Genomic DNA, 9,780 nt, shown 5'->3' with positions numbered 1-9,780 from the left:
ATTATTGTTATTATTGTTATTATTGTTATTTCTTAAGTTATATTCATTTAGATTTACCTGCATACTTATCTGCTCCATTGCTCTTAATTTCTTATTTCATTTCTCTGCTTCTTTTGGGGATCATTATTCTTTCTTTTAATGAACCCCTTTAAATATGTTATGTTCATGCATGTTTGACATTGATGAGTTCTCTTAGTTTTTGTTTGTTCAAAAACATTTTTATTTTATCCTCATTTTTTAAGAATATTTGTCCTTAATAAAGTTCTGAATTATGTGGGTCAATGTCTTATTATCAGTTGTAAAAAATTCTTACCCATTTCCTCTTAAAATATTGGTTTTATAACATTCTCTCTTATTTTGAAAATGTAATTATATAGATTAAATCTTTTTTACTGTGTCCCATGCATATTGGATATTCTTTTCTATATTATAGATCCTCTTTGTCTCTGTATTTTAGACTGTATATTTTCTAATTATCTTGCTTCTACTTCACTAATCCTCTCTTCAAAAGCAAATAAACACATCTATTATTACATTTGATTACTGTTTACAAATTCCAAATACATGGTGAAATTCTCGATCTTATCAACAATTGTGTTACACATTTTACTCTTCATTATTATAAAAGTTATAAAACTTGGACTCACCTTTACACTGCTTGTAGTGTTTGATTATTCTCATAGTTTCTGTCTTTAGATTCTATATTCTGGCATGGCTAATATACTTGATCAAGTGTTGGTCATATGAAAAATTATAGAGAAAATTTGATGCTTTATCTCATATTAACTTCCTCTAGAAAGGATATCCTTTTATTTTCTCTGGGGTGCCTCAAATATGGAGCAAACTAACTGTTTGCAGCATGAGATTTTGTTTGGGACTGTGTTTCACATTTTTGTAAATGTTGATCTAATTCCCACCACCCATGTTCCCTGGGTGCAATGTTTCTGTGATCTTAACAGGAAGTCATTGGATTTCTTTCTCTATTCTTTTTTCCTTCACCCTGTGAGACTGTCACCGTCCAGCTGCCCAGACTTTTAGCTGCCACATTTGATTCTACTTCTTAGTCTCTTTGGCCCTACCTAAAATATAATTTAACAAATGTCTTGAGTGGAAAAATGACACAATGCCAAAATCTCATCAAAAATCTTCCCTTTCCTTGGGGATTTTGTCCCTTCAAGTCCTGCTGTTTTGGACTTAAACTATAAAGTTTGTTTCTACAGATCCTGAGAAGGCCAGAATATCAGCTTAGGTTCCATTTCACTTAGTGGCTACCTTCCTAGCCTTTTTGCCCTATGCTGCTTAGAACAAAGAGTCCTCAAGGGGCTGTAAGGCTCACTGCAATGTTGTTCCTGCCTCACCCTTCTCACCAGGACGCTGGCCCTGACTTACCTGGTTGTTTGTGTAACTCTTCACGCTATTAAATAGATATAAACAAAGATAAATTCTCTAATTTTTCTCAGATAATTTGTCTGCAAAGAGTTACTCTGCCATATCTGAAATTCTTCCTTTACTATAGTTTGCCTAGCTCTTTTTTTCTTTACTTCTCAAACAATACCTGCAATCCTTTATTTTGGATGAACATTTATGACTAAAAAGAATATCTAGTAGCCCAGCCGGTGTGGCTCAGTGGTTGAGCGTTGACCCGAGGCACATGCCCAGGTTGTGCGCCTGATCCCCAGTGAGGGGCATGCAGGAGGCAGCCAGTCAATGTTCTCTCTCATCAATGTTTCTGTCTCTCTCCCTTCCTCTCTCTCTAAAATCAATAAATAAAATAAAATTTAAAAATATATATCTAGTAGATATGATATATCCTAACATGTAATGATTTACTTATTGTCCTACTAAAAGTACATATTCCTTTTAAGGAAATATATGTATTTGTAAACTTACTTGCAGATGTATTTCTTTGAGGATTATTTATCACATTATAAACTACAAGAATATGTTAAGGTGATATGTTTAATTACTTAACTATTTTTACATGGTATTGCACAAAAATAATTTCTTCAAAAAGGATTTAGTGTCCCAGACATGCCTGCCCACATCCTAAACCCTCTGTCCAACAAACCTTCAGAAGTTAAAGCCAGACTTGCTCCATGACAGATGAACAAAATTAGTGATTTTATCTTTTCTGTTTTTATACTCTACTGTCATTATCACTAGAGAATCTCAAAAAAACAAACAAACAAACAAAAAACCCAAAATGACCATCAGATTTGCATTCAGAATTATTCTGCATTTCAGTACATATACTTTCATCTGGAGACTTCCTTGCATTAACTGTCATGAAAAACTATTTTATTCCTCAATTAGAGAGAAGTTTAATGCTTGGCTGAGCTACCACACTAACTCAGAAGAAAAATGAGTGAATAAACATGTTCAGTGGCTGCTGTCAGCTCCTCTCATATTTGGATGAAGGGGAACAAGCTAGATATCAGAAGTGTGTGGCCCGATTGAAAATGGGGGACAAGTCAGTCTGAATGTTAAATACAAGGATGATGTCACCAGAATAAATTTTCTGCACTTCACAGGTTTACCTTGGGTCAAGTAGGCCACATTTTGTTCAACTGTTCCTGGTCATAATGGAAAGGAACATAGAATATTTTTGTCATGTGAAATTTCACATATATGAAACTTAGAGAGAAACGGTATTTCTCCTAGTATACCCTTTTATGTGTTACAAGTACCTTCTATAGCTAATTGAATTATAAAAGAGTTTTATTCCCAGAATAGTTATTAATGGATAAATCAATATATTAAATTATATTTTGAAAGTTTTAACAGTTTATCGGGTTCTTTTCTGTTCTATCAGTTAATGCTTCTTATTAAATCACTATTATTATGATGTAACATCCAAACAATTGCAAGTGTCATATATATTATAAAACACACTTTTAGCCGATTGAGTCTCCAGCAGAGTCATTGGGATGATCTAAAAGCTGGGATTATGACATAATATAAGCTACTTGATATCAGTGATATTTAGTCAATTTGGTTAGACATAAAAGGTTTTTAAAATTTGTTTTATCTTTTTTATTTTAGGTAATGTAACTAGAGAAACAATCTGAAAAACTATGTTGGCTTAGGGTGAGAAGTACAATAGAGACATCACTTACTAAAACAGCATTCTTTCCCCACAGATATATTCCAAAGTTATTATTTATTAATATAAAGATGAGCCAACAGTTTTCTTACCAAGAAGTAATTCTGTTTTGACAATATTCTCCATCAGCAACTCAAAGGAACGTAATTGCTCTTCTAACCTTGATGTTGAAAAATCTTTTCTAGTAAGACAGTTAATTCCCTATTTTTTTCTCAAAAAAAATTTCTATTACAAAAGCAATATTTATATTTATTTATTGCATTCTTTCTAAACATATATTACTAGTGATTCTATATAAAAAACATTTCTTTTTTACTTTAGAATCTCATTCTCTACCTAGACAATGCTGTTACTCTCCGAACACTAGACTGAAACAAAGAAAATGATGTTATCATGTGTAAGTGTTATCCACTTGACTTATTTTCTCACTCTTTAGTTCTCTGAAATTATAAAGGTAGAGAATAAAAATCATAAAAGAAATATTCAGTATGTTTTATTTTGTGTGAATTTTATGTACAAATAGGAGAGCAAGAAAAAAGTGATTAAATTGTAGCAATACATTTAATTCTCTCTCCAGTAGCCTACATTTTTTTTTTAATCCTCATCCGAGGACATTTTTCCTTTTTTTTTTTGTACAGACAGAGTAGGAGGGAGAGAGAGGAAGAGAGAGAGGGGGAAACATCGATGTGAAACATCGACATATCGAGTGGCTGCCACCCGCACGACCAACCAGGGCCGGGGACAAACTGCAACCGAGGTACATGCCCTTAGCGGGAACCGAACCCGGGTCTCTCCAGACCGCAGGCGGACACTCTAACCGCTGAGCCGAACCGGCCAGGGCGTAGCCTACATTTCTGAGGAAGATGGATAAGCTTAAATATTAAGTCCCAAGGTTTTTGGTGTTAATGCTTTACTTCTAACATGGCTTTAAAAAACAAATCAGTCAGAGATAAGGATTTGGATTAATGGTCCCTAATTTGAGGGGGCAACATAAGCCCCTCTGAAATTTTGATAAAAGCTATGGAAACTTTATTGTTAAAATCATGCTTATGCAAATAACATAAACATTGGCATAATTTCAAATGATTCAAGTACCTCTGAAATCTTTCAATGTATTTAAGAAAACTTCATCCAAAATATCTCTATTAATGTATCAAAAATTAATCATTTAAAATTGGAACAATAAATTCCAGAATAAATAAATGGTCAATGACTACTTGATCTTCCATTAGATTGGATGAATTGAATTGAACTGAATTTAATTCAGTCAACCAGAATCAGCTGTTAGAGGAGAGGGAGGTTGCAGGGCTGGGTGAAAAAGGTGAAGGGATTAAACAAAGAAATAACACCTCACAGACACAGACAACAGTATGGTGATTACCAGAGGGCAAGGGAGATGGGGGGGGGGCTGCCTAAAAGAGGGAGAGGGGGATAAATGGTGATGTGAGGAGACTTGGGGTGGTGAACACAGAGTACAATATACAGATGATGTATTATAGTGTTATACACCTGAAACCTGTATAATTTTATTAACCAATGTCACCCCAATACATTTAAATATTTTTTTTAAATGGTCAATGCTCTGTAAAGCACACACATACAGACAAATCGAACTGACTTGAATTGAGAAAACAGCGCAGAACGGGTCGTTGATAGAAACCTTGAGCTCATGTCCCAGCTCTGTAACCCTAAATAAATTACATAATCACCGCTTTCTTTGATCTATGGCTATTAAATGATGTACTCGGTGTGTTAAATCAGTGGTTTTCATACATAGACACTGCTTCGCAATCACCAAGTGAGTTGGTAAAAATATGACAACTTTCCAACACCTAACAACTCCCCAACTATTATGGTCTATACTCTGGGATAGAGCCCTAAAGCGAGTATTTTCCTTTAGGTGTTTATGTGGTGAAGTTAAACTCTAGATACATAATTCCCAAGTTTTCTATCATCCCTATAGTAATTTGTTTTAAGCAGTTGCCTCTTCATATGTCATGTGAAGCATGTAAAATATAGCTCTGGTCACAGAAAATTCAGACAACCAAGAGCATTTATGATACATTACCTGTGTTGCAACACCCTTGCATGTATTCTTTTAAGATGAAACTTTATGGAATGATTTTATTATCTTCCTCTTAATTCTGTTCTTCTACAATATATTACCTAATATGAAAATCTGTTCATGAAAGAAAAATGAAAATCCAGAATGTGGAGAAAGTTGCCCGTCATATCTCTTAAAATAATGTATTAATTATTTAATAGAACAATTATGAGATTTATAATCTTAATTTTAAAATATATTTTAGACCAGAACGAATTGGAAAAACAGAAGTAATTAAAAAAGGCTTCCCGACAAACCACTGATCCTTTTTAATAATTTCATCCAACACATCTCTTATTTGCTTGTTTGTTTTTATCTCTTTCAGTTGAACTACTATCACTGAACATTAGGCTTTCTTAAGGAAACTCATGTCTTTATTGTTTCATAAACTACAGAGCTGATTTTAAGAAGGGAGGTTTTTTTTGTTTAGAAGTACTTTTAATCATCTCTTGTTTTTTAGTGTTGCTAACCAATTTAACCTTTGTTTAATATGTTAATGTTCAGAATATTAAATTATTATAAAAGAGATTTCATGACCAGGATGATCTATTATGTGGGCACTCTCAAGAGTTATGCTGCTACTCACACACTGTCAAGTTTTCCCAATGTTGCCCAGGGTTATCATTAAACATGGTAACATAAATAAATCTCTGCTGCTCACACTAGGGCTTGTGGCCTAGAGTTTCCCATGTGAGAAGCAGCTAAATTGCAAGCAGGAACTATGATATAAACAAACCTCCCTTGTGACCTGAAATTCTGTATCTAATTTTAAAGACATTGTTTTTTTTCTTGCTTTCTGGCATATTAATTAGTATAATAAATTTTTTCTAATCAGCTGCTATTTATCAACTAGTGTTGTTGTACTTCAGTTTTAGCAGTTCTAGATAATTATTTACTTATCTCCAAGGTTATTGAAATGTATTTTATGTACCCTATTTTCCATTATTTTATATCAGACCCTTCCAATAATTTTCCCTAAATTTGGAGAAAATTCATTGAACATTTTTTAATATCTGTCGATAGAAACGTCTATTTATCTATAGAAATAGAGACTTTAAAAGTTGAGTGAGTTTTACCTGTAAAACTCAAGATAACAAAACTTCTTTGATTTATAATCTTGTACTCATAAACACTCAATATAATGTTTAATCATGCAAGTTAAGTATGGTCCTTAATATATTTTGAATCATAGTAAATGTCGTTAAGAAAATCTTGCAGCAAAGTCTAAGAATTTGCTCTTTTATATATATTTATGGTAACTACCAAATTTTTCACCTAATTCTGAAAAGATAAGGAGTATGTTTTTCTTTTACTCTTTTGAAAATAAGGTAGTTAGCATAGAAGAAAGGATATAAGACCTTTGAGGGTGCTTTTGAGCCAGTGATGTTCAGTCAGAGACAAAACTGAGTAATGGTGATCAATACAATGAAGAATATGACTTCTGAACAATATGAAAGCCACATAGAAGGTAACATGAAGTACCAGTTTATTTTCCACAAGGCAGCTTCTATATTGAGTCAACGAATAATTAAAAAACAAACTGATGTCAAGAAATAAAATTCAGATGAATGTTCAGATTTTGGGGGTAGATACCCAGAAGAAGGTTTGCTGAGTCATATGGTAACTCTATTCCTAATTTTTTTTTAGGAACTTCCATACTGTTTTTCATAGTGGCTGCACCAATGATCATTCCCATTAGCAGTGTGTGGGAATTCCTTTTTCTCCACAACCTCTCCAACACTTTTTATTCTTCTTCTTGCTGATAACAGCCATTCTAACAGGTGTGAGGTGGTATTTCATTGTAGTTTTGATATGCATTTCCCTAACAGCTAGTGAAACTGAGTATCTTTTTTATATCTGTTGGCCATTTCTATATCTTCTTGGGAGAAGTGTCTGTTCAGGTCATTGGCCCATTTTTAATTAGATTGTTTGGTTTTTGTTTGTTGAGTTGTATAAATTCTTTATATATTTTGGATGTTAATACCTTATTGGAGGTGTTGTTTGCAAATATCTCCTTTCTTTTGGTTGGTTGACTTTTTGTTTTGTTGGTTTCTTTTGCTGAGCAGAGGCTTTTTAGTTTGATATAGTTCCACTCATTTTGTTGTTGTTGTTGCTTTTACTTCCCCTGCCTTTGGGGTCAATTCATAATTTTTTTTCTGAGACCAAGGTCCATAAGTTTAGTACCTCTGTTTCCTTCTATGTAATTTAATGTTTCAGGTTTTATATTTAGATATTTAATCCATTTTGAGTTAATTTTTGTAAATGGTGACAATTAGCAGCTTAATTTTATTCTTTTGTATGTGCCTTTCTAAATTCCCCAGCATCATTTATTGAAGAGGCTTTCTTTTCTCTATATTATATGCACCTCTGTGTTCATTGCAGCATTATTCACAGTGACCAAGACACAGAAACAACCAAAGTGTCCTTCAATAGGTGATTAGATAAAGATGTGGTACATATATATGATGGAATCCTTAAGTCATAAGAACAGATGAGCCCTGGCCAGTTTGGCTCAGCAGTTAGAGCATCGGCCTGTAGACCTGAGAGTCCAGGGTTTGGTTCCCATTAAGGGCACATACCTTGGTTGCAGTTTGTCCACAGCCCCAGTTGGGGTTATGTGGGTGGTAACCACTTGATGTGTCGCTCTTACATTATTGTTTCTCTCTTCTTCCCTCTCTCCTTCCCACTCTATCTAAAGATAAATGCAAAAATGTCCTCAGGTGAGAATTAAAAAAAGAAGAAAAGAGCCCTGGCCGGTTTGGCTCAGCGGTTAGAGCGTCGGCCTGCGGTCCCGAGAGACCCGGGTTCGGTTCCCGCTAAGGACATGTACCTCGGTTGCAGTTTGTCCCCGGCTCTGGTCAGTTGTGCGGGTGGCAGCCACTCGATGTGTCCCTTCACGTCGATGTTTCTCTCTCTCTCTGTTCCTCTCTCCCCCTCCTACTCTACCTGAACAAAAAATGGAAAAATGTCCTCGGGTGAGGATAAAAAAAAAAAAAAAGAAGAAAAGAAAAAAAGATGAAATATTGCCATTTGTGACAACATGGATGGATCTTGAGAATATCATACTAAGCAAAATAAGTCAGATAGAAAAAGTCAAGAACCATGTGATTTCACGGAAGGCAACAAGTGAACCAATAAGACAAACAAACTGGCAGAAACTTATAGACATAGATAACAGTAGTATGGTAGTTACTAGAGAGAAAGGGGTGTGTGTGGGAGGTAGTAAAGGGTTAAGGTGGACAAATATATGGTGATGGAAGGAGATTTGACTTTGGATGGTAAACACCCAATGCAACATACAAATGATGTATTATAGAATTGTATACTTGAAACCTATATAATTTTATTAACAAATGTCAGTCACCCCAATAAATTTAATTCTTATAAAGAGTTGGAAAAAAGAAAGTTCAGGACCCATGTCTTGGTCAGGGCCCCCTCAGAACTAAATATTGTTATTATATATCTGTATCTAAAATCATATTTTGCTATATTAAGTAGCAAATATTATATAATAAGGACTAAGGTATCAAGAAAGTTTCATTGAACATCATCTACTGAACATGACACTGGAGTGAATAATAGATTTTACAAATGTGTCCATTAAAAATAATTAAATTTTTTAGTTGATAGTATTTAAAAGGTTATAGCTCATCTAGATAATTCAGATATCCAGAATGACATATACTTTGATGATGTGATTTTATCTTCATGTGAAGTAGATTTTATTGATGAACTGTCTTTAGTTTACCTTGGTGAGTATACATATTATTTTATCTACAGTCAAATAATAAAAAATCTGAAGTTGGATTTAACATCATTCTTAGCAGATGATATCATAGGAAAAGCCTAAGCTCATCACTGAAGCTTCTCTTCACATAATTAAATTTGTCTTAAATCTTGTTGCAAAATGATTTGTAAAAAGACACTATTCCAAAAATGCAAATTGCCTCATTTTGAATTTAATCTTGTAAATTGCTTCAGAAGTGAATAGGGATCTCTATGTAATCTATAGGATTCTGTGGGATATGTCACTTAAACCCATCTTCTTAGAGGGTGGTTTTTACTTGCATAAATTCTCATTCTTTTTTTAATAATAGCGAGATGAGCAAACTTAATATAGTATTAATTGCTCTGTTATTTTTTATGTAAGAATGATAATGTATTGTATACTATTTTCTAAAGGGTCACAGAACAAATTTTTAATAAAGGAAAAGTTCTTTTCCCAGTCCTGTTCTTAAAGCTGTTTCAATTAAAGTCATGAAATTAATACCTAAGGATAATTTTTCATGAATGTCTAGTAAATGTAAACTGCTGATCATAGAACAACAAAGAAGTTAACTACCAATCCAAATTTTTGTGCAATCATTGTTGTATTTAGCAATAAATATGCTTTAAATATCCTTTAACAATTGATAAGATCTTGTTCCATCACAATGATTCTTAATATAATGGTGGTATAAAGTCAGAATTACAAGATTCAGGGGCTTTTCACAACTTCCAGCTTTCAGAGTACAAACCAAATTCTTCAATGTAAAAATGTGTACAAAACCGAAGAACTCTATAACATTGTTCT

The sequence above is a fragment of the Molossus molossus genome, unplaced genomic scaffold (assembly GCF_014108415.1).
Source record: "Molossus molossus isolate mMolMol1 unplaced genomic scaffold, mMolMol1.p scaffold_m16_p_1, whole genome shotgun sequence".
NCBI classification, from domain to species: Eukaryota; Metazoa; Chordata; class Mammalia; order Chiroptera; family Molossidae; genus Molossus; species Molossus molossus.
The sequence above is the reverse complement of the archived record's forward strand: the minus strand, read 5'-3'. Positions refer to the sequence as shown.